The sequence below is a fragment of the Arctopsyche grandis genome, unplaced genomic scaffold (genome assembly GCF_051622035.1).
Source record: "Arctopsyche grandis isolate Sample6627 unplaced genomic scaffold, ASM5162203v2 HiC_scaffold_72, whole genome shotgun sequence".
In the NCBI taxonomy this organism is placed as follows: domain Eukaryota; kingdom Metazoa; phylum Arthropoda; class Insecta; order Trichoptera; family Hydropsychidae; genus Arctopsyche; species Arctopsyche grandis.
The window spans coordinates 36,771-44,589 of NW_027518457.1; the positions used below are offsets into that span (position 1 = coordinate 36,771).

Genomic DNA, 7,819 nt, shown 5'->3' on the forward strand with positions numbered 1-7,819 from the left:
TTTTGTATTATATTAATTATATCTTGTTAATACACGCGTTAAATATTACTAAAATAAATTAATTGGCATAAATAGAATCAAAATTTTACCAACAATAATAGTATATCCAGCACTAGCAATCAATAACGTGTTATTAAAAAATATTTTGAAAATATGCTGTTTAATCAATGAATTAGCATAAAAAAGATAACAAAAAAGTTGGGGAATTAGTGATTTCAAACGTGCAAGTATTCTCTGGCATAAAACTCAGTAAACACATCAACATATCAGAAATAAATTTTAGCAAATGTAAAAATTATTTTGCTTATACATTAAAAGGAAATTCAAAAAATAACTTGAACAAAAATAGCAGACAAGATAGAAATATAATAAATACAATGCTATTGTGAAAAGCGCTGTTAATACGGTTCAGCTGGTTCTAGATTAAAAGATATTCAGAAATGATACTGCTGTAATATTTGAACGAAATTGAAGTTCATTAGAGAATAATAAAAAGCCAGAATTAAGAATAAAAGGCAGGGTAATATTAAAATTACACTATTAAGCTAATTATAGAGTAAATATTTAGATGGTAGTATTTTGAGGTTAAATAACAAATAGAAGCAATTTTAACAAAGACAGTTTAATTAAAATCAAATTTAAATAAATTATTTTTTCTTCACCGTATAGTAAAAAGGCAAGTTAAAAAGAAAAAAAGAACAACTCGTTTAAGTAACCCAGAATATAATATTTGAAGTGAAAGATTGTAAAGAATAAATTTACTAAATCACATAAAGATAAGTAGAATAATTATTTGTTAGGTCTCAGGATTACATAACTTGATGATTTAGTATGCCAGGACTTGAAATGATACACATGACCAAACTTATATTAGAGATTATAAGATCAAATATATGGAAAGTGGGTTGTTAAATTTCAAAAGTAAAAAATATTTGTATTCATGAATTTAGAAAGGATTGATATTGAACATTTGTTCTAATAATTTTGTGGAGGAGAAAACTTTTAATTAAATGTTCTAAGTAAAATATGAATAGGGCACATTCTAAAACAGCTTTTAAACGATTGGTTGTGATATAAGAAAGGCGTTTTATACAAAATTCATTTGAATTCATGATGTGGTAAACTAAAAGTCATTAGAAATGAAATATTTGAAATACATGATTATTAACAGGTTAAAAAGACATATGAAAAGGTCTGAAATAAATAAAATGCTTTTAATTAATTTTATTTTAAAATGGCAAGCAAAATATTATATGCAACAAGAATTGGACTTTTAAATTTAAATGTACTCTTTTAAGTTAACATAAAATGAAAAGTATTTAGAATGGTGCTATTTAATTAATATCTAATAGTTTAACAAAAAGAAACGTTTTTTAATGTATGATCAATTAACAAATGCTTTGATAGCATAATAGTTCTATAAAGCGGTCTACATTAAGCATAAAATAATTAAGGAATAGGTGTAGAGCTCAAAATTTATTGTGGCGAAAAAAATCTAAACACAAAATATAACATTATTTATAACGGATAAAAACAGTTTCAGTAAATTAGATAAGGAGAAAGAAGTATAATTTCTATCTGTATTTTCAAGATAATATTCTAGAAAATTAACATCATCCAAACATATATTAAACTTACATGAATTTAGAATCTTTTTAAAAAGCATCACTGAGTTTTTTAAATATTAGATGGGATACCATAAGAAAATATTATAACTGTATAGCTTGTTTCAAAGTAATCAGCTTACAACATGTACTAGTTTGACTCCATGTTTTCAATAAAGCTTTTGAAATAAGATTAATCACAGAAAACTATTAATGAGTTAAATAACTTTGTTACAAAGCTAAGAAAATCCAATAAAAACTTTTATAAATCAAATAAAATTTAAAGTTTAATTTAATCTCAGGTGTAAATCAATGCAGATTAAATTTATCTGAGTTAGAGAATAAAAAGAAGATCAAGTGATTGGGCTAATATAATAGTCAAGAATGTTCACGTGATCAAGTTGAAAGATCAGAGAATAAGGAGAAATGAGAGGTATGCCTAATAAGCCCGTTAAACTATACTGTAGTGCCTTAAAAGAATTTATAATGTCGGCATTTAAAGTTTGTCAAAAACTGTCATTAAAAAATTGTTAATCTAGGGTAAGTTCATATAAATTGCTGAACAATAAAAAGAATTGAATTTAAAAGTCCAATAAGAATTCTTCTAAAATGGAAATATTCAATATGATGAAACAAATAATGAACTTAATTAGAATTGAATATTTAAACACTTTTAGATATATTTCACTGATGTAATGAATCATATAAATATGGGTGTATTTTATAAATCATATGAAACTGTAATTAATTATATGGGTAGGGAGTAAGAATATTGAGTTAAAAATATCAGCATATGAAACCACGGTTGTAATGAACTGGATATTTAGTTAGAATAAACTATACCTTTTGCTTCCTTAAGCCCCAAATAATTTTCTCTCTTAAGATCCATAGAAAGTTTTTAAACAAAAGTTATTTAAAAATTTTAAAATTGCAAGGGGCCTGTATAAGTTTTGATTATTGGTTTAATAAAAAAAAAAAAAAAAAAAAAAAAATGTTCGGATTTATTTAAGCTGTAGTTGTTAATACTTTGTTAGTTTTCTTCGTGTGTTTCTCTGTAATCCGGTCGGGGAACCGCATTGCTGCGTAAACCCCCCACGGCCCTTATGCCAGCTTAATCCCTCTGCCGACGGTCGGCTAGCCTTAGGACTAAGTGTCCCATTGACCCTGAGCTGGCGTTATAATTAGAGACAGTACCATACTGTCTTAGTCTTTTTATAGTGGGTTATTACGATTAGCGCCCACTTTTGTAACGGCGTCCCGGTTAATGTTCTTTTACCTACCAAAGCGAGGCTCGAACCCGGGCAGTTCGGGAGTGAATCAGCAAGCCGACCACTAGCCCAACGCCGCTTATTGGTTTAATAAAGTTGAAATATTAATACTTAGAATAAAAACAAAAATACGTATAGTAAGAATATCCCTGCTATATAACAAAAAGTGTCTTTGTATTATTTGTGAAAGACTTACAGATCTTCTTTTAACGTTTTGAAAGTCATTAAATCAAGCAAAAACTTAATAATTCCACATAATTAAAGTTTTAGACTAAAATGAAAAATTATGAGAAGTTTACGATTGAAGTATAGAGAATGAAATAGAAAGTATTTAAAACCTAATATTAAGCTATAATATATTAAAACAGTGCGAAGAACAATGAACAGAATAAATGAAACCAGACTAGAATAAAATGTTGTGAAAACTTTGCTGTTGATAATTATTTGTAAATGTAGCTATAAGAGTAATAAATATTAAATTAAAATTAGCAGTTGACGTTATAAAACCTGATGTAACTCAGGACCCTAAAATCCATTAAATATTTAAGATCAAGTATGTTTCAATGAGTTATAATATTAAAAAACAAACAGTTTATTCAGAATATGTATATATTATTATAGATATACAACAGCAAGATAGTAAACAAATAGATACTCACACACTCTTAAATAAATAATTTTATTATGATATTAACAGAATAAGTTTAAAATGGCATGATATTGGGGTTTAATGATACTAGTTAAAAAGTGAATAAAAACAAAAGTAAAAAAACATGAAAAAAGATTGATTTCTTTTATTAAACAAAAACAACATGATACATGTGCAATGTTTATGATTAACTCTATAATTTGGGAATTCTAATTAATTAATTATTTAATAAAGTTATAGAGAAATATTCTTAATGGTAAGTGTTGTGAGATACACTTTTAAAACGATTTTAAATAAATTCACCCAACTAACAAAAAACGACAATAATCTAGAGTTTACTCCTTTTCGAAATGGCAAGAAAGTAAATTTTTAAAATTTGAGAAAACCCATATTAGTAATATGATCAGATATATATTAAAATAGCTTGGGTAAAGATTGGTAGATCAGAATGCGCATTTGGAGTTAGAAATAAAGTATAAATCAAACAAATATAGGTTTATATAATAAATAATAGCAATAATATAAATTAAGAGTATTTTTAACACCAATTTAATTATAGCAGTTTAGAATCAAAAGCAAAAATGTTATAAATTAGGAAATATGATAATTTAACAAGAAATTGGTAATAATTAAATTGTTTATGATTATAAAAGCTGTTTATAGATTCATTTATAATTAGCTTTAATTCTTTTGAAGATTAGCAAGAATTATAGAACATATTATGATTAGAATAATGCAACTGATTATGAACATAAATTAAATCAATAATAACAACTCATTAAACTTAGTTTGAATTGTAAATAATTCATCTATATAAGCTCAAGGATAAAACAGAAATATTTTACTAGTTGATATTCGAGAGCAATATTGCTACTATATAATTAGTAAATCAGTTTAATTAATTTTAGAGAAAGACAATAATATTAGTAAGATTAAAATTTATGAATTAAAAACAAATAAAAAAGAAAGTGATAAATTGAAGATGATAAACCTGGATTTAAAAAATCAAAAAGAATTTAAGTGGGTCTAATATGAATAAAAAGTTTAAAAGTAAACCATATTGAAATATGAGGATATAGTGTGTGTTTAAAATAATTATTAGATTTCATATATATTAATTAACGTTCCAACTGAAATATCTATTACATTAAAACAACACAGATAGTATTTAATTGTTTCATTACTTTAATATTGATACTAATTTATTATTTGAATTAAAGTGAATGTAAAGACAAAATTAAATAAAAATAATCACTAGCAGCTGCTTCTAGATCACTTTAATAAATATTTCATCCTTGAACTTTGTATAAAGCTTAATTAGAGAGTAGTATATAAATAAATTTTATAAAACAATTAAATTAATAAAAAGGTGATTTAGATTAAGCAGTGGTATTCAAATACAAGCAATTTTAAATTAAGTAGAAATAAATTACTATTACAATTAAATAAAGTTTAATGTATTAAATGTTAAGATCTCTTTTAAGTCTCAATCAAATGAATTTGTAATTAAAGTAAGAGTTCTAAATCAAAATTTGTAAAGAGATGATATTAAAGAAAGGAGAATAAATTAATAAGCTGCCTTCAAATATAGAAATCAATTCATAGAATAAAAAATTGGTGTTGTAGATTGTGAAATAGATACTAAATAGTAATATTATATCAATAACAAGAATATTTAAAATTAATAAATGGTACAAACCACAAATAGTTCTACTGTGTATCTTTTTATTAATAATATAGAGTGATTGGTAAGACAATAAAACATTTTGAATGAATTATTAGTAGCAGAAAGCAGTAATGATGATGATTATGAGTAAGATAAAAGGGTATAAATCATAATGTTTAAATTATTTAATTCCGAAAACAATAATACATAATGAATGTATCTTTCAATTACTTAGTAATTATATTAATGATGTTTATTCTTACAAAAAATTAATAAAATAAATTCAATTTCTAATTATTAACAAATTTAATTTTTAGTTATTGATGAACTTTTTTGGTGTATATCATGAGGAATGAAGTAACATTCTGAACTCATAAAGTTAGCTATTAAGCTGTTTAGTAAAACGTCAGTTACGAGTTAGAATTAGTGAAGATAAGTTAGAAATAAAAAAACAGATTCTAATCTGAAATTTCAAGGAATATATATATATGGAAAAGAAAATAGAAGAATTTAATAAAAAGAACACCAGGTTGATTCTGCCTGACGTAGATGCTAGTTTCTAAGATTAAGCCATGCATGTTTATGTAATAAGGACGAACAGCTCAGTAGAACTACGATTATTTAGTCTGTTTGTTTAAGATAACTACGTGAAAATGTAGCTAAGAGAGAACAGAATAAGACGTAGGACTATCAGTTAGTTGGTAGTGTAATGGACTACCAAGACAATGACGGGTAACGGGAAATCAGGGTTTGATACCGGAGAGGGAGCCTGAGAGATAGCTCCCACGTCCATGGACGGCAGCAGGCGCGAAAATTGCCCACTCTTTGTAGGAGGCAGTTATGAGACGTGAAATAGATTATTTAGTAAAGATGAATAGGAGAATTGGAGGGCAAGTTTGGTGCCAGCCGCCGCGGTAATACCGACTCCAAGAGTGTGTATGAGAGATGCTGCAGTTAAAAAGTCCGTAGTCATAAAAAATTAAATTAAGATGAGAAATCTTTTAAATTAGTAATTGAAAAATCGATGGGGAACATAGTATACCAGGGCGAGAGATGAAATGCCAAGACCCCTGGTGGACTAAGCGAGGCGAAAGCGATGTTCTTGTAGGTATTTAATGATCAAGGACGAAGGCTGGAGTATCGAAAGTGATTAGATACCGCAGTAGTTCCAGCAGTAAAAGATGCCGACATGTTCATTGGTAACAGTGGACAGGGAGAAATCTTAGAGTTCGGGCTCTGGGGATAGTATGCTCGCAAGAGTGAAAATTAAAGAAATTGACGGAGCTACACCACAAGGAGTGGATTGTGCGGCTTAATTTGACTCAACGCGAGGAAACTTACCAGGGCCAAGTGTAATGTAGAAAAGAGTTTCACGAAAGTGGTGCATGGTCGTTGGAAATTGATGGGATGACTTTGAGCTTAAATGCTTGAATGAGTGAGATCTTTAGACATGTTTCATACGAAACAGGAAGGAAGAGGCTATAACAGATCAGAGATGCCCTTAGATGCCCTGGGCTGCACGCGCAATACAATAGCATATAAATAAATAATTTGGAAAATGTTTTGATGGATTATGTGCTGTAAGGCAGATATGAAAGAGGAATTCCTAGTAAGTATGTATCAACAATGGGTATTGAATATGTCCCTGTAGCTTGTACACACCGCCCGTCACTATCTCAGATGTTTTTCAGGATGAAGAGTTTAGGCTCTGAATAATGAAAAGTAGATAAGATGTAAGTCGTAACAAGGTTGCGGTCGGTGAACCAGCCGCAGGATCATTAAAAACTTTTTAAGAATTAGTAATTACAATAGAATTGTTTTAAGGATTATTTGTTTATAAAGGGGATTTATTGTTAAAAGTAAGATTGTATCAATTAGTGTATAATGGATAATTTAATAATCATAAAGGGGATTAATTGTTAAAAGTAAGATTGTATCAATTAGTGTATAAAGGATAATTTAATAAATAAGAGGTGAAATAGACATTAATTGCAAAATTTAGGCCTTTGAAAGGAGTTGCTAATTAAGTATTTGTTAGCAATGATTAAGAAGAGGTCTGCATTAATTGTAGATAATTTAGTAATCAACTTGTAAATATAACCATCTTGTAACCAAAGCCTTAATGGTATGGTAGGTGTGTAACACCAGAAGTTTCAACTGATCTCTATCAACAGTGTAGGATGTTTTAAAAGTTACCTTTTTTGTAGGTGACAGTAAGATCAATTGGTTAATAAATTTATTTTTTTAAAGATTAATCTGTTTGTTTAGAAATGTATTAGCTGACTGTTGAAGTTAAAGATACACCTCCTTTTAAGTCTGGGTCCGCTTTATTATAATGCGACTAGCAAGACATTTAATATAAAAGTAGAATGAAATTTCAAAAATCATGAAACAACAACCGTTACTGTGTTTAAAAATATATTCTTTGCCTCATTTTTGATTTTTCAGTTTTTGGTAAATTTAAAAATCGCGTTTCTCTACTAGGGAAAAACAGTCGATCAAAAAAACGCAAATTTACTAAAAAAATACTGAGAAATAAAAGATTTGAAGTAGAACATTAAATACCGTATTGACTTATATTAAATGAGCTTGTTATAATTAAGAACAGGAAATCTTTTGTATTTTATAATAC

The 7,819-nt window shown here is 27.4% G+C and overlaps 1 non-coding gene across 1 annotated transcript; it reads left to right on the forward strand.

The window, feature by feature from the left end:
* The first annotated feature begins 5,710 nt into the window (after nucleotides 1-5,710).
* On the forward strand, nucleotides 5,711-6,968 carry LOC143921942 (small subunit ribosomal RNA). Its single transcript, XR_013261531.1, has one exon. It is a non-coding gene; the product is annotated as a small subunit ribosomal RNA (ribosomal RNA).
* The last annotated feature ends 851 nt before the right edge of the window (nucleotides 6,969-7,819 follow it).